We start from the raw sequence: 23,327 nt of genomic DNA, 5'->3' as shown, positions 1-23,327 counted from the left end.
TATTCCTCCGGTATCCGAGAGTTGCATAATCTCATAGTCGAAGGAATATGTATTTGACATGAAGAAAGCAATAGCAATAAAAATGAACGATCAATATGCTAAGCTAACGGATGGGTCTTGTCCATCACATCATTCTCCTAATGATGTGATCCCGTTCATCAAATGACAACACATGTCTATGGTTAGGAAACTTAACCATCTTTGATTAACGAGCTAGTCTAGTAGAGGCTTACAAGGGACACGGTGTTTTGTCTATGTATCCACGCATGTATCAAGTTTCCGATTAATAAAATTCTAGCATGAATAATAAACATTTATCATGATACAAGGAAATATAAAATAACAACTTTATTATTGCCTCTAGGGTATATTTCCTTCACCAACTACTATCTAAACAAATGACAGTGGCATGGCAAACATTCTAGCACAAAAATAATCTAAAACTTAATTTAATTACTTCCACAAAATAAAGAAATTGCAAATTTCAACCCATGGCCTGCAATGCAACACAACTCCTAGTCTTCACCTCCTGTATTAATTCCTTCTGGAAATAATTTAAAATTGCTTTTGTAAATAATACATAAAGTCAAATATTTTGTCCAAAAATTCCAAATAGGTCAAATAAATCCCAAATTAAATCAACAAATAAAGAATTTCATTAAAAAGTTAGCAAAAATAATCGACTGAAAAGAACCTATAGTTTAAAACTTACCACTCATCAAAGTTGGTCAACAAAACAATTTAAATAAAACAAAAATAATTTAAACAGAAAATCCCATGGCAGCCACGTTGAAGGCGTATTTCAAAACTGCGTCTCCAGTTACGTTCCGCTTCGGCATGGAAATGAGTCGTCGATAGGTGGGCCCCACTGATGTCGCTTGAAGCTACGTCGGTATTTCCCCAAAGAGGAAGGGATGATGCAACACATCGGCGGTTGGTATTTCCCTCAGATATGAAACCAAGGTTATCGAACCAGTAGGAGAACCAAGTAACACAACGTAAACAGCCCCCGCTCACAAATAACAACCACGCGCAACCCCGCGTGTTAAAGGGGTTGTCAATCCCTTTCGGGTAACGGCGTCATAAACAGTGCGCGGACGGGATGAAGTTGTAATAGATTAAATAAATAGATCACAAATAAAATAAAGTGCAGCAAAGTATTTTTGTATTTTTGGTTTAATAGATCTGAAAATAAAAGCAAGGAAAAAGTAGATCGCAAAGCAAATATATGAGAAAGAAGACCCGGGGGCCGTAGATTTCACTAGTGGCTTCTCTCGAGAAAAATAGCAAACGGTGGATAAACAAATTACTGTTGGGCAATTGATAGAACTTCAAATAATTATGACGATATCCAGGCAATGATCACTACATAGGCATCACATCCAAGATTAGTAGACCGACTCCTGCCTGCATCTACTACTATTACTCCACACATCGACCGCTATCCAGCATGCATCTAGTGTATTAAGTTCATGGAAAAATGGAGTAATGCAATAAGAACGATGACATGATGTAGACAAGATCTATCTATGTAGAGATAGACCCCATCGGTTTATCCTTAGTAGCAACGATACATACGTGTCGGTTCCCTTTCTGTCACTGGGATCAAGCACCGTAAGATCGAACCCACTACCGAGCACCTCTTCCCATTGCAAGATAACTAGATCAAGTTGGCTAAACAAAACCCAAATATCGAAGAAGAAATACGAGGCTATAAGCAATCATGCATATAAGAGATCAAAGAAACTCAAATAACTTTCATGGATATAAAAAGATAGATCTGATCATAAACTCAAAGTTCATTAGATCCCAACAAATACACAGAAAAAAGAGTTACATCATATGGATCTCCAAGAGACCATTGTATTGAGAATCCAGCGAGAGAGACAAAGCCAGCTAGATACTAACTACGGACCCGAAGGTCTACAAAGAACTCCTCACGCATCATCGGAGAGGCACCAATGGAGGTGGTGAACCCCAACCGAGATGGTGTCTAGATTGGATCTGGTGGTTCTGGACTCTGCGGCGGCTGGATGAATATTTCGTCGAGTCCCCTAGGGTTTCTGGAATATTGGGGTATTTATAGAGCAAAGAGGCGGTCCAGGGGGCACCCGAGTTGGGCACAACCCACCAGGGCACGCCTGGGCCTCCTGACGCGCCCTGGTGGGTTGTGCCTCCCTCGGGGCACCCCCCAGGCGCAGCCAGGGCCCTTTGTGTTCCTTCTGGCCCATAAAAAATCTCCATAAAGTTTCATGGCATTTGTACTCTGTTTGATATTGATTTTCTGCGATGTAAAAAACATGGAAAAAACAGCAACTGGCACTTGGCAGTATGTCAATAGTTTAGTACCAAAAAATGATATTAAATGACTATAAATGATTGTAAAACATCCAAGATTGATAATATAACAGCATGGAACAATCAAAAATTATAGATATGTTGGGGACGTATCAGCATCCCCAAGCTTAACTCCTACTCGTCCTCGAGTAGGTAAGTGATAAAACAGAATTTTTTATGTGGAATGCTGCCTAACATGTCATATCATATTTTTTTCTTTATAGCATGGGCATTTGGACTTTTAGTTGTTCAAAGCAATAGTCTAGTTTTGACATGATAATTTAGATACGCAAGCATATCAACAAGCAACCATGTCTTTCAAAATATCAACGCTAAAATAAGTTATCCCTAGCCCATCATCCTCAAACATTGATCCATTCATGAAACACACTCGAATATTAGCTAACCCAATACTTAAGTACGATCATATTGCCTCCTAGTTGGTGCTCCTATAAGAGAAGATGGAGACTCAAATTCAAAAATAAAAATTTCATAAAGTAAAAGAAAGGCCCTTCGCAGAGGGAAGTAGGGATTTGTAGAGGTGCCAGAGCTCAAAGCGAAAAACTTAGAGATAAAAACATTTTGGGACGTGTATCCATCCCACCAAAGAAAACGACTTAGAGTTCCAAACACTTTCCATGCTAGATATATCATAGGCGGTTCCCAAACAGAAAATAAAGTTTATTCCTTTCTCCACCATACTTTGACTTTCCATGGCTAACCGTATCCACGGGTGCCTTCCATACCAACACTTTCCAAGGAATTTATTATTTGACAACATAAAGTAAAAAAATTGCATTTCGGGACTTGGCATCCCTAATACCTTTGCCTTACTCTCGTGCAATGACAAGCGAATAAACACTCATCTTGAGAATAACACATCTAGCATGGAAAGTATTAGCCACCCTTCACCGCTCCACGAGCGAAACAAACACACAAAAGAGAAGTTTATTTTGAAAATTAGAGATGGCACATACAAATTTGCTTAGAACGGCAAAAGAATACCGCATATAGGTAGATATAGTGGACTCATGTGGCACAACTGGTTTAAGGGTTTTGGATGCACAAGTAGAGATCATACTTAGTGCAAAATGAAGGCTAGCAAAAGATTGAGAAGCGACCAACCAAGAAACGAATAATCTCATAAGCAAGCATTAAGCGTAAATAACACCGAATAATGCACCACAAGTAGGATATAATTTCATTGCATGACTATTGACTTTCGTACTTGCATAGGAATCACAAACCTTAACACCAATACTCTTACTAAAGCATAATTACTCACCAACATAACTCACATATCACATCATCATATCTCTAAACTATTACTAAGAATCAAGTTTATTTTGTCCAATGATCTTCATGAAAGTTTTTATTATATCCTTCTTGGATATCTATCACTTTGGTACTAATTTTCATGCGTTGCTTCTTATAAGCTCAAACAAATATAAGTGAAGATCATGAGCATAAGTTTTTCTTCTTTCTCTCTAATTAATTTAAGTGAAGCAAGAGAGAATTTCTTGAAAATTTACTAAATCTCAAATAAATCTAAGTGAATCAAGAGAGCATTTCTTGAAAAATACTAAAGCACACCATGCTCAAAAAGATATAAGTGAAGCACTAGAGCAAGTCCAGTGCTCATAAAAATTTAAGTGAAGCATAGAGAGCAATTCTAGCAAGTCATGACATAATTTTGGCTCTCTCAAATAGGTGTGTCCATCAAGGATTGATGACTTAAAACACAAAATAAAACAAGCAAAGACTCATATCACACAAGACGCTCCAAGCAAAAAAATATCATGTGACGAATAAAAATATAGTTTCGAGTAAAATACCGATGGTCGTTAGAAGAAAGAGGGGGTGCCACTCGGGGGCATCCCCAAGCTTAGTTGGTTGCTCATTTTTGGATAATAGCTTGGGTTGCCTGGGCATCCCCAAGCTTAGGCTCTTCTATCCTTCCTTCACCCATCGTAAGACAACCCAAAACTTGAAAACTTCAATCACACAAAACTTAACAAAACCTCCGTGAGATCCGTTAGTGTAAGAAAGCAAACCACTACTATAAGTACTGTATCAAACCAATTCATATTCTGTGTTTGTATTATATCTACTATATTCCAACATTTCAATGGCAAAAACTCATCAAAGAAAACCATAGAGCCATTAAAATAAGCACACAACAAAAAGAAAACAGAATCTGTCAAAACAGAACAGTATGTAGCAATCTGACTTAAAAAAAACTTCTGGAACTCCAAAAATTCTGAAAAAATAGGACGACCTGAGCAATTTGTATATTAATATTCTGCAAAAAGAATCAGGGAAAAATCTCTTTCTGATAAAAAATATGAATTATTTTCGTGAGAGCAAAGTTTCTGTCTTTTTCAGCAACATCAAACAACTATCACCCAAGAAGATCCTATCGGTTCTACTTGGCACAAACACTAATTAAAACACAATCATAACAGTAGCATAATTGTGCTAACACTCAAGAACAGAAAGAAAAAAGAAAAAAGAAAATTCTATTCATTGGGTTGCCTCCCAACAAGCGCTATAGTTTTACGCCCTTAGCTAGGCATAATTTTTATTGATGCTCACAAGGATGATAATAATTGAAACACAAAGAGAGCATCATAAAACATGTGACAAACACATTTAAGTCTAACATACTTCCTATGCATAGGAATTTTATAGGAAACCAAATTAGCAAGGCAAGCAAGATCTAGCATATGCATGGAAGAAAACAATAGCAATATCAACATGAAGATAGATAATTTAGTAACATGAAAATTTCTACAACCATATTTCCGTCTCTCATAATAATTACATGTGGGATCATATTCAAACTCAACAATATAGCTATCACATAAAATATTCTCTTCATGATCCACATGCATGCAAAGTTGACACTCTTCCAAAATAGTGGGATCATCATCAAATAAAGTCATGACCTCTCCGAACCCACTTTCAATATTATTCCAAATAACATATTCATCATGAGGCTTAAATAAATTTTCAAAATCATAAGAAGAATCACCCTAATCAAGATCATTACAATAAGTAGTGGACATAGCAAAACTAGCATCCCCAAGCTTGGGGTTTTGCATATTATTAGCATAATTGACATTAATATAGTTTATAGTAAAATCATTGCAATCATGCTTTTCATTCAAGGAGCTATCATGAATCACTTTACAAATTTCTTCCTCACAATTTTCAGATTCACGAATCTCAAGCAAAACTTCATAGAGATAATCTAGTGCACACAAATCACTAGCAATTGGTTCATGATAATTGGATCTCTTAAAAAGATTAGAAAGTGGGTGAGGATCCATAGCAATAGATTATTAACAAGCAAGGATGCAAGCAAATAGAAGGCACATGGTAACACAAGTAGAGATAGCAAACAAGAGATCTGATGAGAAAAAGGCAAACGAAAAATAGGGCGAATAAAAAGGGCAAATTTTTGTGAAGTGGGGGAGAGGAAAACGAGAGGCAAATGGCAAATAATGTAAATTGCAAGGAGATGAGATTTGTGATTAGGAACCTGGTATATGTTGAAGATCCTCCCCGGCAACGGCGCCAGAAATTCCTTTTGATGTCGCTTGAAGCTACGTCGGTATTTCCCCAAAGTGGAAGGGATGATGCAGCACAGCGGCGGTAGGTATTTCCCTTAGATATGAAACCAAGGTTATCGAACCAGTAGGAGAACCAAGCAACACAACGTAAACAGCCCCTGCACACAAATAACAACCACTCACAACCCGACGTGTTAAAGGGGTTGTCAATCCCTTTCGGGTAACGGCGCCAAAAACGGTGCGCGGACGGGATAAAGTTGTAATAGATTAAATAAATAGATCACAAATAAAATAAAGTGCAGCAAAGTATTTTTGTATTTTTGGTTTAATAGGTCTGAAAAGAAAAGCAATGAAAAAGTAGATCGCAAAGCAAATATATGAGAAAGAAGACCCGGGGGCCGTAGATTTCAGTAGTGGCTTCTCTCGAGAAAAATAGCAAATGGTGGGTAAACAAATTACTGTTGGGCAATTGATAAAACTTCAAATAATTATGATGATATCCAGGAAATGATCATTACATAGGCATCACGTCCAAGATTAGTAGACCGACTCCTGCCTGCATCTACTACTATTACTCCACACATCGACCGCTATCCAGCATGCATCTAGTGTATTAATTTCATGGAAAATGGAGTGATGCAATAAGAATGATGACATGATGTAGACAAGATCTATCTATGTAGATATAGACCCCATCGTTTTATCCTTAGTAGCAACGATACATACGTGTCGGTTCCCTTTCTGTCACTGGGATCAAACACCGTAAGATCGAACCCACTACCGGGCACCTCTTCCCATTGCAAGATAAATAGATCAAGTTGGCAAAAAAACCAAATATCAGAGAAGAAATACGAGGCTATAAGCAATCATGCATATAAGAGATCAAAGAAACTAAAATAACTTTCATAGATATAAAAAGATAGATCTGATCATAAACTCGAAGTTCATCAGATCCCAACAAACACACCGCAAAAAGAGTTACATCATATGGATCTCCAAGACACCAATGTATTGAAAATCCAGCGAGAGAGAGAAAGCCATCTAGCTACTAACTACGGACCCGAAGGTCTACAAAGAACTACTCACGCATCATCGGAGAGGCACCAATGGAGGTGGTGAACCCCATCCGAGATGGTGTCTAGATTGGATCTGGTGGTTCTAGACTCTGCGGCGGCTGTATGAATGTTTCGTCGACTCCCTAGGGTTTCTAGAATATTGGGTTATTTATAGATTAAAGAGGCGGTCCGGGGGCACCCGAGGTGGGCACAACCCACCAGGGCACGCCTGGGCCTCCTGGCGCGCCCTGGTGGGTTGTGCATCCCTCTTGGCACTCCCCAGGCGCAGCCAAGGCCCGTTGTGTTCCTTCTGGCCCATAAAAATTCTCCATAAATTTCGTGACATTTGGACTCCGTCTGATATTGATTTTCTGCGATGTAAAAAACATGGAAAAAGCAACAATTGGCACTTAGCACTATGTCAATTGGTTAGTACCAAACAATGATATAAAATGACTATAGTGATTGTAAAACATCCAAGATTGATAATATAACAGCATGGAACAATCAAAAATTATAGATACGTTGGAGACGTATCACCCAGTTGTTGGGTTTTTGTTTAAAACTGTACGGTCAGTGGAGCATCGGCTCACCGGTGGCCGTTTGCCGCCATAGAGGGCACGACAGAGCACGGGGGTGGGTGCGTTGGAACAGCGCAAAGTGGGGGATCCTTCTCATACTCGTAGCTCCTCCGGATACGTTGTGACGGCATCGCTTCCTTCCTCCCCGACAATGGCGGTCTTCGGGCTCCTTTGAACTCCAGCAAAGCGTCGTGGATTGGGGAAGCTCCCTAGGGGCTTTTGGTTAGTGAGGTGTGGCGGTCCTAGTGGTGGTGGTGGTGTGGTCGGAGGTTGTTGACACTCAAAAGTGTCACAATCATAAAAGTGGCTTAAGCTTTGTCAACTTTAATTTAAACTTAAGATTGGATGTCACTTCGGATGGCTCTCTTCAAGAAGATCAAGATGGATACGAAGATGGTAGAAAATGGACCTCGGATGTAAAAGTTATCACAATATCAGAGAAGCTCATGTTGACATCAGACTATAAAATGGCATGATACTCAACTAAGATGACCTCGCCGGAAAAAGTTTCAACATGAAAGTTGTGTGTCTCATAGAAACGGTTGATTTTAATATAAAAAAGTCTTAATCTAAGGTCGTATGCAACCTGTGGAGTCAAAACAAGGTCAAAAACACAAACTCTAGAGTCATTTCGGACCGACCGGGCAGATTTCATTCGGTGAGACCGAAATGACTTGGAAATTCCGAGTTAGATATAGAAGATTACAGAAAATTTGCCACATCCACTCAGTGAAACCGAGCAAAACCACTTGGAGACTCCAAGTTGATCCGAAAAATTGTCAAAGATTCCTGTCCGAGTTAGGTTAGGGTTTTTGCCATTTTGGACGGAAATTTCAGTTCTTTTCTTGTATGGGCAGTCCAACCGCCTCATAAATAGTGAGAGGTGACGGCCTGAAAATGCACAATCAAATATTCAATCTACCACTTTTATCTTTACTTTTACCTTCTCCCTTGTATCTTTCTTCTCGTTCTTTCTTCATTCTTTTTCTTGTAGGGCGACGATCCACGAGGCCCTAGGGCCAATCACGTCGAAGGGATCCCTCCCGGGCATGTGGGCTTTTGGGTCTACCAAAGGGCCCACCGGATTGCTTGGTACCACGCTTCTGGACGGGTCTCCTTCAACGTGAGCTGCGGTGCATCACTCTCAGCGTTGGAGTTACATAGTGATATGTTCGTGTGAGAACACACTTTTTTGTGACTCTGCTGGGAATGAAGTTTCAAACGGCTTTAGCCCATTCTTGCTATGAAGAGATCGCCATCTAGGGTTTGCTATCTATAAAGGTAATATGAATACTGAATCTCCTTGTGTAGATGCAAATAATTCATATGGTGTTACTAAATCGTTCAATGACTATACTCTATTGGCCAGCCCTAGTTTTTGTCAATCATGCATCTAATTACGTGGAAGGGCCGATTCGAAGTAATTTTCATGCTTCAACTTCTTATAATACTAGTGACATGCACTATATGTATTCTAACTCCCATGCATCGGCAACCCGACAAATCTTTATGCCGATGAACAATATGTGAGTTTGTTAATAAATTTGAAACATCACATGTTAGAATTTCCTTTGCCATGCAAGAAAGTATTTCACCCGTTTATTCATCGGCAACTAACTTGCAATATACTAGTCCAACCACGCCGACGAAGGGGAGAATTTGCCATGCTAGCTACTACTAGCTATTCAACCAGTTACTCTCAACCGTCATATGCTACACCTCATGTTAGTAATTTTTGGCACCATACGCAATTGTAGATGTTAATTCGGCTCCGCACCTTCATGGTCATAGCCAAATATGTGAAAATTTTGCAGGAACGCACATGCATTCACCTAATATTGTAGCATATAATGCATGCTATATGCAATTGCATAATTTAGGAAATACTCACAAATCATTGTCAAAAGATTCTAAAAGTACTGTGAACCGATCCCTTCAGAAGCAGTTGTGGCTGCGTTCAAAAAGAGCTTAGCACAAAATAAGAGAATTAGTGCTCTTTGCCTTCAACAATATGAAAAGGGGTTGTTTCCTGATTATGATGCAATAAAAGATAGAGTTCTACAAGAGGATGAATCTTTGCCAATTGATAGAACTGGCGAGCAAAAATATGGTTCTACAACAATGCATATGCCTTCACCAAGTACTACATCATATTATACATCCCCTACACAATTTCAAAGTTTCAGAAACACTAGTGTCATTGCCGAAAAAATGTAAACGAATTGGGGGCAATCATATTCGGAGTGGGATAAAACAGAGAAAAAAATTAAAACCAATTTTGCTGCTCGACGCCAAAAACAAATAGAAAAAGGATTGGCTCAAATAAAAGCATTGCTAATTGGTAGAATCAATGAAAAGAAGGATGATTCTGAACATGAAAGTGCTTCGGTTGAAAAAGCCGAATCAAGTAGTATATATTTTGAATCCATCGAATCAAAAGAGGTAAACATTATTGAGATAGGGCATGGTAAGCATAGGAAAAGAATTTTGCTTGATTTTTCTGAAGTTAATGGAACCTACTTCCTGCCATATGATTTTCGTTCCGTAGAAATTTACAAGCCTCAAGGACAAGAACAAGTAGCCGGACAAAATTCGGTTGACCAGGATCTTCAAGGTCATGATGCACGAAATCAAGAAAAATATGATGAAAAGGCATTGGGGAGCCATCCAAAGACGGAACAATATATTGTTCAACTCACACCACCATTATGCTCTCCCAACATATTTGTAGGTATGTCTAGTAAGTAATTTACCTACTTTCAGATTTGATCACAACTTTATTGTTGATGCATCTATTAGAAAAATTCTCATAAGTAATTTTGAAGGACCAATGAAGAAGGGTAATTTACTTTTTAGCAATAAGATTGTTATAAAGCATATTAGTCAACCCATTGTGCTATTTATAAAGACCGATACTGACTTATTGTTGCAGTCAAGGCTTTCCCCAGTGCATTATCTAAAGTTCATATCTAATTGGGTAGCTTTGCTTATTTCTTAATTGGCTTGCATTTGGTCTCAATTGAGACATATGTGTTCTAACAATTTTTGTTTCAGAAACATAAAGCCAAGTTTAGAATCTTTTGAGAAAACCGATGCTAGTATAATATCTTATCCAATGACGTCGGGAAAATAATGCAAAAGAAAATTCATAGCCGAATGGGGAGATGTCAAATCTAAACCATTCATTTTCTCAATTCCAAAGCCGTTCTCACAACAAGATCGGCTAGAGAATCAAAATTATACCTTCAATTTATACATGTGTGCTCAAATCTTTGATTTGTTGTTGATAAATTATAATATTAGAATTCTTAATCACCACGTCAAGCCATCAATCGAAGCATGAATGTATTGTTGGTTGCATCATTTGTTCAAACATAATTTTGAGGATTGCAATATGTTTCATCAAATAGTTTAATCGTCCATTGATAAAGGATGATTGAAATTTGTTGAAACACCAAAGAATAATCAGTCTATTCCGATTGGTCCTGATGGCAAGAAGTTGTTGCATTGTCTGCTTCAAGCCGATCCATTTAAAGAGAAGGTAAAACTGGTGGTGATGGAATCAAGCTTCTAGTAAAGAGATTGTTCAATTGCACAATGAAGATAATCTTGAGGGCGAAAATTCCATCGAAGATACAACGAAGATGCCAAGCACTGGGGGCAGCAATCAAATCCAATGTGTCGGGGATATACCCCGCGGTATAAACCGCCGGATGTATGACCCGGCTGGAGTTTGGCGATTCACTGGCGACCCGCTTGGACCTGGCGGTTTATGATTCATTGGTAATCTGGTAGACGGGTCAGAGGAGCGACAAGACCCGGTGGCCCTACGGGCAGATCATGAAACGTCGGCTCATGCTATGGTGGGCCGGTTTAAGAGGAAAGGCGTGAGAAATATTTGTCTTACAAGGAGTTAAGACCTGGACTTATATCCGGTTTGTATTAGAGATAGACTAGTCCTAATCCTAATAGGACTCCACATGTAAGGAGGGGCAGGGTTCCTTAAAGAGGGAGAAGGAAGAAGAAACAATCTCTAGGGCCAGACACAAAGAGCCGGTTTACCGGCGACTCCCTCATGATGATAATGAGACCTAGCCACAAACAACATATAGGGTTATTACCGGATGATGTTTCCCAGGGCCCGAAGCTGTCTAAATCCTTGTCTTGTGTTGCGTCTCTCGATTCCGATCAACCCCTCTCAAGCTACCGCATAGATGCATGGCCTCACGACTAAGTCCTCACACTAGGACATCTGCCGTGACAAAACCACGACAGTTGGCGCCCACCGTGGGGCTCGCGCACGGTGGTGTTGAGTTCTTGGAGGGATCTTTTCTAGGGTTCGAGAAGCTCGCAATTCATCGGATGGAGAAGAACCGACAAGCTCATTATCTTGAGATCAAAATCGTGATTAAACTTTGGAATTTGCGTATACGGGATCAAGAGCGAGTTCAAGATATTCGAAATTTTAAATGAAGAAGTTCGTAATTTGCCGGGGCCAAACCGGCGTGGAAAGTTCACATCAAGTTTATCAGTAAGATTGACGAAGTGTTTTGCGGCGGCGGGGAATGAGATTAAGACTGTTTTTGGTTATATGTGTGTGCCGCCGTCGCGTTGTACGATCCGCTGAGATCGATAGAGGTTCAAGAGAATTTCGACGGCTTGATGTGCGCCGTATCCAGCAAGCAATTCAATCGCAATTTCCGCCAAGGCGTCAAGTACCAGGAACGAAAGCCACTTCGAGTTACGGCGGTTTAAGTTTTTTTTCGCCGAAGATAGTTATGGCCAGAAACAGACAGAGACACGGATTCGTCCTCACGTGAAAAAAAAGAAAAGAGGGAAATCAATCACGATCTGGAAGTGAATACAGAGTTGACCCGGTTTTCGCACTGCCTTCCTTGGCAGGCGTGGCCTCTGAGCCGCCGTGGTCGATCCCCCCGAGGCTTGCCCCTGCGGCCTCTTCGCTCTGCCCGCCACCGGAGTATCACCGGTCCGCTCCTCCACTGCGGATTTGCCGGGGCCATCCGAGCCATATCTGCTACTGAGGCTGTTGTGCGCTGCTCCAACCTGTTGCTCGAGCCCGACCTCCGCAATCCCTGCGCCAGCTCCGCGCCGCATTTGTGGTTTGCCTCCTCCGAGCCGCTCGACCTGCCTGCACCGCCCGCTGCTGTTGCCGCGTCTCACTCCGGTGTTGAGCCACTCGTTTTCTACTGCGAACCGCCGTTGCTGCATCTTGCTCTCGTCTTGAGTCGTCTCGCTGCGGGTTTTCTCGGCCGCGCATGAGCTCTCACCTACGGTTCTGGTCCACGGCGTCGAGCAGCCGACGACCACGCCAGGTCAACCTCGCCGCTGCCCCGAGCCATCTTGTTGAGCCGTGCGGCGCCTCGCGCCCCTGCCACCGTTTCACCCTTACGGGGAGCCGCCCCGCGCCGACCGGCCTGGAGCTGCTATTGCAAGCCGCCGCGCCAACCGGCCCTCCGCCGCCGAACTGCCTGCAAGACGCGGGTGTGCCTCGGCCTCGCTCCCCCGCTGACGATCCGCCGCTCTTCCCAATGGGCTGCTTCTGCCCCGTCTACCGCTGTGACCCGCTGCAGATCAATCTGCCTCGCCTCGGTCTCGGACGCGAATCTCCTCCGCCACCGGTGCCGTCTGCGTCTGAGCTGCTCCGCCAAGCGGCCTTTTCCGCCGGTTTAACCCTGTTCTAAACCGCCTCCAATGTGGCCATGGAGAGCCGCCGCTGCCTTTGCAAAACACTAGCGCCCAGATGTCAAGCTGCTGTCAACTAGACCAACGCCGGCCTCGCTCCGCTCACACCGGTGTGCCTCTGAGCCACCTGTCTCAGCTTGCAAGTTGCGCCCGCGCGGCAACCAGCATCACCGCCCCGTCGAGGCGACTCGCCTCTGCTTCCGACCTCGAGCCAGACTGCCTTTGCCGCCATGGCCTCATCACGCTGGGGCCAACAGCGTTGGCTTCCTTTCTTCATTGGTGTGAACAGCCATGCCCTGTATGTTCTAAAGCAAGAAAAAAAAGGTTGACTTTCCAAGCTGGTCAATCGAGATGGAGAAGTTCTGCAGATCTGCTGCTGAATTGTTGTTGTTTTCCTCCATACAAAAAAGAGAAGCGGAGATGCGCCAACGTCTGGAAAGGCCAGACTGCTAGGACAGATCGAAGCACAAAGCTACAGCTATGGCAGTACATGGATGTGACAGCGCCGCGTACGGTATTGGTGCTAGTATCAAGTATAACAAGGCTTTTGTCAAAAACAAAAGCAGCACTATGCATTATCCAGCGCCGGCATCCGTGTTCATCCGGCAAAAAATACCAGGTGTTATTTTTTCAATGTAGTTTTTCATTACATACAACAGTTACTCGGGCCTGTAATATTTTTATGCAGAACGGATATTAAAAGAAAAGGGGGTGGTATTATACCGCGGAGGCACGTTCGGCTGTGCCGCGCAGCTTCACGGACAAGCGTATTGTGGTCCGGTTTACATCAACGCGCGGCCGACTCGCCCGTCCGCACCGCCTTACAACGCCATGGACGACTCGCCCGTCCATCCTCGCGGTCGGTTCACGCGTCCGCGCCGGCTTACAACGCGGAGGACAACTTGCTCGTCCGCACCGGCTTCCAACACCGTGCCGACTCATCTGTCTGCTCCCGCGGCCGACTCACCCGTGAGTGATTTCAGTTTCACCTAGTGATCCTCAACTTCATGGCGGGTTATTTCTGGCCAAATCAAATCAGGTGCTATCCATCCAAAGTCTATTTTATTAGCACGTGTTATTTTTTGTCGAAAAACAATTACTTTGATCTGTGTATTTTTGTATACAGGACAATCATTCACTACAAATGTGGTTTATACCATGGGTATGGAGCACGGGCTGACAATATTCCGCCCGGCGATAGTCCATAACATATTACCCGATGAATGGACGCTCACAAACCGCCGCCCGTACGGCCTGGTCTACATCAACATACCGGGCCACACCTGTCTGCATGAGCTGTTTATTGAGTATAAAGCCAATCACTGCTTGGGTAGCCCGGTTTTCTTTCAAATTGGAGACAAATTATCATCAACCACCGTCTTCACTGGGTGGTTCAATGGGCGGGCGCACAAGTCGCCGCCACTACAGTTTGGTTAACTTCAAATCACCAGTTGGAAGGAACCATTGGCCGAGTTGCTGACACGACTCATACGGGATCATTTATAACCCGCTGCAGTCACCTCAAACCTTCTATGGATTCACATCGTGCTATCCACACCGATGATATACAAGTTATGCCGGTTTATATCACGGTCAAATACGAAGAATCTCATGACAACTCCTCGAGTCATCTTAAGACTCGGGGGCTACGATGACATGACTCAGCAAATCTTGCCAGTTTCAGCAAATTTAAGAACCCCAAGACGGTGGAGGGAAAGATAACCCGATCCCGGAGGCTACTGTTATATTGATGAAAATTTAAAGGCCGTCCGAAAATTTCCGGCTTAGAAAGTATATGACAGTTACAAAATCCCGGCTCAATAAAGAAGTTCCGGGTCATCAGAAAGGATTCCGGTTTAAAATCCGGCTCAAGGGAAGTCAGTTTCACTGAAGCTCTCAATATCCGGTTTACAATCCGGTTCAAGGGAAAGCTATTCCCCCACAAAGCTCTGAAGCGCTCAAATCCGGTTTAAAAATGCCCGGTTCAAAAACGAGTTAACTTCTCGCAAGTTCGAGTTGAAAGGCCGTCAGAAAATTTCCGGCTGAAAATGAAGATTCCGGTTTACAATCCGGTTCAAGGGAAAGATGTCTCCCACAAAGCTTTAAAGCTCTCAATATCCAGTTCAAAATCCCGGTTCAAGAAGAATTTGTCTCTTGCAAAAAGTTAAAAGTTGCCGAAGAGGACCTGCTGCCGTGATGCGCGGTTCAAACATGGGTATCTGCCTTATTGGCTTATAATATTATTGATCACGTGGGGACTTCTATTTGTAAAGCGGAGTTCTGCTTACCCGTTGATCCGGCTTATAAAGCCATATATAAAAATCACTTGGGGCCTTGGTTGTATCCGAACCATAGCTACACCTCCTAATCGGCGCAATGCCACAACATCACTTGGGGGAGGGGTCGTATCCGAACCATAGTCACACCTCTTGATCGGCTCAAAGCCAAATCAATCCGGGGCCAAAGAGAGTGTTGCAAAACAACAACTCAAACATAGGCACCGGCTGAGCACAGCTCAAAATGTTACTTGGGGATTCTTTGCTATCGAAATGAACAAGGAATCTACACTTGTAATAGGCTATCAAGCCATGGCTTGGAAGCTTGGTGTATACACCTAAAACCCCGGGTTAGCCTGCCTATTTAAGTAAGTCACTCCGCCCAGGTAAACCTGGTATGACCCTTCGAACTTTGACAAGTTACTCCAGAAAAGGACCCTGAACTTGTCAAGTTAAAATGATGATTGGTTAAGGATTGAGGACCATCTTAAAAGGCTTTGTGAAATGGTTTAACTCAGTGGCCTGGCAGCCCATGAAAAGCCTCGAATTTGGGGCCTGGCAGCCCGTGAAAAGCCTCGACTACAAGGGTTTCATTTGCTTTTGTTTGCTAAGTTTTTCTCCTTGGATGAGATTTCTACTGTTTTGATAAACCGGCGTTCATTAACCCGGCTTGCATTTCAACTACAAGTTGTCAGTACATGATCAGTTATAATCCGGTGCTTATTAACCCGGCCTGGTTTCGACTACAAGTCACCGTATTATATACGGATAATCCGGTGTTTATTACAACCCGGTACGGTTTTACTATAAACCGGCAAGACATGGGAGGAGTTATCAATACTCAAGATTTGGGTTATCACCCTTACTACAAAAAGTTGGACCAACGATGTGATTCAATGTCACAGGTATGATATATTTCATATTTGATTATTCTTAAGTGCAGCCTTGGTTATAAACCCGGGTTTTATGTTGGGCATTATGACCCGTCCGGCGGTAAACCGCCAGGACACTTTAAACTTGTTGTATGCAGAAACAGGTTGAATAAAGCATGATGATAAATTATCCGGTGTTTATTAAACCGGCCTGGCTTTTGACTATAAATCGCCAGTATGATGATAAATTATCCGATGTTTATTAAACCGGCCTGGCTTGGGATTATAAGTCGCCAGTATATATTTGGATTGCGCTATTGGAATCATGCGCTCATAAATCATTGGATTATATTATTCAAATCTTCAAATAGCCAACATGGCTGGATTTTTATTATGTTTATCAATAACCAATATTACGATTAAGGTTTTCAAAGTCGCTTTAGCACAATGGCTATCATGCTATCAATGGATATGATTTATTCTATAATGGAGGGAATACTCACGAGTCGCTGCAGGCTTACAACCCGGCCCTTGGGGGCTATATTATTCAAAGTTGAGATTATATCAAATAGGCAAGTCTCATGTCGCTGCAAGCATGCACCATGACACTTGGGGGCTAATGCAAAGTCATTTTTTCTCATCTTATTCAAGATCCGACTCATCACATTATAATGAGCCGGCCCTTGGGGCTAATGCAAAGTCATTTTTTGCTCATCTTATTCAAGATCCGACTCATCACATTATAATGAGCCGGCCCTTGGGGGCTACCAATTGCTCCTGTCAACAATTCAAGGTGCACAAGTCTTAATCCATTATATTGAAGGTTTATTGCTCAGTTGGTAAAGCACAAAGCTCTTAACCTTGTGGACGTGGGTTCAAGCCCATGGTGGTGTTACATCATATGATGTTATTTTCAATGAAGCATGATCATATTTACAAAGTCCCTGCTCATTATTGCATAATGACTCGGCCCTTGGCGGCTATACTAGTTGAAGTTTTTTGAGCATCAGGCAATGACAAGTCCCAGGTTGCTGCAAGCATGACAACCCGGCACTTGGGGGCTACATAATATGGAATATTCAGTTGTGACTAATGACTGAGATGAACAATCTGGATTTCTTCAAGGTTGCAACATTTATATTGAAGCAAGTCTTAAGCCATCACTTTGTCCTGCTCAAGACTTGGGGGCTACATGTATTATATTATTATCGAAGAAATATTTTCAAATTCTCTGTTTGAGCAAACCAGATTGACCGGCGTCACCAATCATTATGATCCTGTGGCTGCAACCCGGCGTCATCAATAATCATGAACCGGCGTTGGCAACAATCATGACCCAGAATTATCAGTTTTTTATAACCCGACAATGGTCGTAATCATAAACCGGCAAGTTCTACATCTTCAAGCCGGCTGAATATCAGTTGAATATTTGAAGACCAATATTTTTATCAAATCATAGCATTGAAGGCCGATTTAAATGGATTCTTTATTTGCAACATTTCTTCTACAAGCAAATTGATTATGAAGCTGGTCGAATGACCCGGATTTTCTAGAAGAAGGAAATAACAAGGGCTTAAGGATGATCAGATGCCGGCTTACAAGAATATTTAACCCGGAGTGCAACCTATCAAATTCGTCCTTGTGTTTATGTTGCAGGATCAGTTTAACATGGATAAATCCAAATTAAACTGGGGGCTAATGTCGGGGATATACCCCGCGGTATAAACCGCCGGATGTATGACCCGGCTGGAGTTTGGCGATTCACTGGCGACCCGCTTGGACCTGGCGGTTTATGATTCATTGGTAATCTGGCAGACGGGTCAGAGGAGCGACAAGACCCGGTGGCCCAACGGGCAGATCATGAAAGGCCGGCTCATGTTATGATGGGCCGGTTTAAGAGGAAAGGCGTGAGGATTATTTGTCTTACAAGGAGTTAAGTCCTGGACTTGTATCCGGTTTGTATTAGAGATAGACTAGTCCTAATCCTAATAGGACTCCACATGTAACCCGCCCCTTCAACTTATATAAGGAGGGACAGGGTTCCCCAAAGAGGGAGAAGGAAGAAGAAACAATCTCTAGGGCTAGACACAAAGAGCCGGTTTACCGGCGACTCCCTCATGATGATAATGAGACCTAGCCACAAACAGCATGTAGGGTTATTACCGGATGATGTTTCCTAAGGCCCGAAACTGTCTAAATCCTTGTCTTGTGTTGCGTCTCTAGATTCCGATCAACCCCTCTCAAGCTACCGCATAGATGCGCGGCCTCACGACTAAGTCCTCACACTAGGACATCTGCTGTGACAAAACCACGACACAATGGTTGATGAAAGCAGACCAAAAGAAAACAAAGGCCGAAATAAGCACAAGGGTAAGCGATCAAAAATTACCTTCGCTGAGCTATTGGATAAATATCAAAAGAAGAGTGAAGAAAAAAATGCTTATCATCCAAGTAATTTAAAAGCATCAAAATCACCCCCTAGGCGCAAATCTAAGAATCGGTATTGGCCAAGTGAGAACCTCAATGCAACATATTCATATCCTTATTTTAGGCCGCCAATGCCAATGCCGTGGATACCTCTGTTGGGAATCGTAGCATAATTTTAAAATTTTCCTACGCTCACCAAGATGCATCTATGGAGTATACTAGCAACGAGGGGAAAGGAGTGCATCTACATACCCTTGTAGATCGCGAGCGGAAGCGTTCCAATGAACGTGGATGACGGAGTCGTACTCGCCGTGATACAAATCACCGATGACTGAGTGCCGAACGGATGGCACCTCTGCGTTCAACACACGTACGGTGCAGCGATGTCTCCTCCTTCTTGATCCAGCAAGGGGGAAGGAGAGGTTGATGGAGATCCAACAGCACGACGGCGTGGTGGTGGATGTAGCAGGTCTCCGGCAGGGCTTCGCCGAGCTTCTGCGAGAGAGAGAGAGAGAGAGAGGTGTTGCAGGGGAGGAGGGAGGCGCCCAAGGCTGTAGCTTGCTGCCCTCCCTCCCCCCCCCTTTATATAGGCCCCCTTGGGAGGGGGGGCCGGCCAAAACCCATCTAGGGTTGGGGGGGCGGCGGCCAAGGGGTGGAAAGGCGTGCCTTGCCCCCCAAGGCAAGGGGGAAGCTCCCCCTAGAGTTCCCAACCCTAGGCGCATGGGGTGAGGCCCAAGGGGGGCGCCCCAGCCCACTAAGGGCTGGTTCCCTTCCACTTTCAGCCCACGGGGCCCTCCGGGATAGGTGGCCCCACCCGGTGGACCCCCGGGACCCTTCCGGTGGTCCCGGTACAATACCGCGGTAACCCCCGAAACTTTCCCGGTGGCCGAAACTTGACTTCCTATATATAATTCTTCACCTCCGGACCATTCCGGAACCTCTCGTGATGTCTGGGATCTCATCCGGGACTCCGAACAACTTTCGGGTTTCCGCATACATATATCTCTACAACCCTAGCATCACCGGACCTTAAGTGTGTAGACCCTACGGGTTCGGGAGACATGCAGACATGACCGAGACGCCTCTCCGGTCAATAACCAACAGCGGGATCTGGATACCCATGTTGGCTCCCACATGTTCCACGATAATCTCATCGGATGAACCACGGTGTCGAGGATTCAATCAATCCGTATGCATTTCCCTTTGTCAATCGGTATGTTACTTGCCCGAGATTCGATCGTCGGTATCCCAATACCTTGTTTAATCTCGTTACCGGCAAGTCTCTTTACTCGTACCGAAATGCATGATCCCATGACTAACGCCTTAGTCACATTGAGCTCATTATGATGATGCATTACCGAGTGGGCCCAGAGATACCTCTCCGTCACACGGAGTGACAAATCCCAGTCTCGATCCGTGCCAACCCAACAGACACTTTCGGAGATACCCGTAGTGCACCTTTATAGTCACCCAGTTACGTTGTGACGTTTGGCACACCCAAAGCACTCCTACGGTATCCGGGAGTTGCACGATCTCATGGTCTAAGGAAAAGATACTTGACATTGGAAAAGCTCTAGCAAACGAAACTACACGATCTTTTATGCTATGCTTAGGATTGGGTCTTGTCCATCACATCATTCTCCTAATGATGTGATCCCGTTATCAATGACATCCAATGTCCATAGTCAGGAAACCATGACTATCTGTTGATCAACGAGCTAGTCAACTAGAGGCTTACTAGGGACACATTGTAGTCTATGTATTCACACATGTATTACGATTTCCGGACAATACAATTATAGCATGAACAATAGACAATTATCATGAACAAAGAAATATAATAATAACCATTTATTATTGCCTCTAGGGCATATTTCCAACAGTCTCCCACTTGCACTAGAGTCAATAATCTAGTTACATTGTGATGAATCGAACACCCATTGCGTCCTGGTGTTGATCATGTTTTGCCCTAGGGAGAGGTTTAGTCAACGGATCTGCTACATTCAGGTCCGTATGTACTTTACAAATATCTATGTCTCCATTTTGAGCACTTTCACGAATGGAGTTGAAGCGACGCTTGATATGCCTGGTCTTCCTGTGAAACCTGGGCTCCTTCGCAAGGGCAATAGCTCCAGTGTTGTCATGGAAGAGAGTCATCGGGCCCGACGCATTGGGAATCACCCCTAGGTCGGTAATGAACTCCTTCATCCAGACTGCTTCCTGTGCTGCCTCCGAGGCTGCCATGTACTCCGCTTCACATGTAGATCCCGCCACGACGCTTTGCTTGCAACTGCACCAGCTTACTGCTCCTCCATTCAAAATACACACGTATCCGGTCTGTGACTTCGAGTCATCCAGATCTGTGTCGAAGCTAGCGTCGACGTAACCCTTTACGACGAGCTCTTCGTCACCTCCATAAACGAGAAACATATCCTTAGTCCTCTTCAGGTACTTCAGGATATTCTTGACCGTTGTCCAGTGTTCCTTGCCGGGATTACTTTGGTACCTTCCTACCAAACTTACGGCAAGGTTTACATCAGGTCTGGTACACAGCATGGCATACATAATAGACCCTATGGCCGAGGCATAGGGGATGACACTCATCTCTTCTATATCTTCTGCCGTGGTCGGGCATTGAGCCGTGCTCAATTGCACACCTTGCAATACAGGCAAGAACCCCTTCTTGGACTGATCCATACTGAACTTCTTCAATATCTTATCAAGGTATGTACTCTGTGAAAGACCAATGAGGCGTCTTGATCTATCTCTATAGATCTTGATGCCTAATATATAAGCAGCTTCTCCAAGGTCCTTCATTGAAAAACACTTATTCAAATAGGCATTTATACTTTCCAAGAATTCTATATCATTTCCCATCAATAATATGTCATCCACATATAATAAGAGAAATGCTACAGAGCTCCCACTCACTTTCTTGTAAACACAGGCTTCTCCATAAGTTTGTGTAAACCCAAACGCTTTGATCATCTCATCAAAGCGAATGTTCCAACTCCGAGATGCTTGCACCAGCCCATAGATTGAGTGCTGGAGCTTGCATACTTTGTTAGCATTCTTAGGATCGACAAAACCTTCCGGCTGCATCATATACAACTCTTCCTTAAGGAAGCCGTTAAGGAATGCCGTTTTGACGTCCATCTGCCATATCTCATAATCATAGTATGCGGCAATTGCTAACATGATTCGGACTGACTTCAGCTTCGCTACGGGTGAGAAAGTCTCATCGTAGTCAACCCCTTGAACTTGTCGATAACCCTTAGCGACAAGTCGAGCCTTATAGATGGTCACATTACCATCCGCGTCTATCTTCTTCTTAAAGATCCATTTGTTTTCTATGGCTCGCCGCTCATCGGGCAAGTCAGTCAAAGTCCATACTTTGTTTTCATACATGGATTCTATCTCGGATTTCATGGCTTCTAGCCATTTGTCGGAATCCGGGCCCGCCATTGCTTCTTCATAGTTCGAAGGTTCACCATTGTCTAACAACATGATTTCAAGGACAGGGTTGCCGTACCACTCTGGTGCGGAACGTGTCCTTGTGGACCTACGAAGTTCGGTAACTTGATCCGAAGCTTCATGATCATCATCATTAACTTCCTCCCCAATCGGTGTAGGCACCACAGGAACATTTTCCCGCGCTGCACTATTTTCCGGTTCGGAAGGGGTGATTATCACCTCATCAAGTTCCACTTTCCTCCCACTCAATTCTTTCGAGAGAAACTCCTTCTCCAGAAAGGACCCGTTCTTGGCAACGAAGATCTTGCCTTTGGATCTGAGGTAGAAGGTATACCCAATGGTTTCCTTAGGGTATCCTATGAAGACGCATTTTTCCGATTTGGGTTCGAGCTTTTCAGGTTGAAGTTTCTTGACATAAGCATCGCATCCCCAAACTTTTAGAAACGGCAGCTTAGGTTTCTTCCCAAACCATAATTCATACGATGTCGTCTCAACGGATTTCGATGGAGCCCTATTTAAAGTGAATGCGGCAGTCTCTAAAGCATAGCCCCAAAATGAGAGCGGTAAATCGGTAAGAGACATCATAGATCGCACCATATCCAATAGAGTGCGATTACGACATTCGGACACACCATTTCTCTGAGGTGTTCCAGGCGGCGTGAGTTGTGAAACTATTCCACATTTCCTTAAGTGTGTACCAAATTCATGACTCAAATATTCTCCTCCACGATCTGATCGTAAGAATTTTATTTTTCTGTCACGTTGATTCTCAACTTCACTCTGAAATTCCTTGAACTTTTCAAAGGTTTCAGACTTGTGCTTCATTAGGTAGACATATCCATATCTACTTAAATCATCAGTGAGAGTGAGAACATAACGATATCCTCCGCGAGCCTCAACACTCATTGGACCACACACATCGGTATGTATGATTTCCAATAAGTTGGTTGCTCGCTCCATTGTTCCGGAGAACGGAGTCTTGGTCATCTTACCCATGAGGCATGGTTCGCACGTGTCAAATGATTCG

The sequence above is a fragment of the Triticum aestivum genome, chromosome 7D (genome assembly GCF_018294505.1).
Source record: "Triticum aestivum cultivar Chinese Spring chromosome 7D, IWGSC CS RefSeq v2.1, whole genome shotgun sequence".
NCBI lineage: Eukaryota > Viridiplantae > Streptophyta > Magnoliopsida > Poales > Poaceae > Triticum > Triticum aestivum.
The sequence above is the reverse complement of the archived record's forward strand: the minus strand, read 5'-3'. Positions refer to the sequence as shown.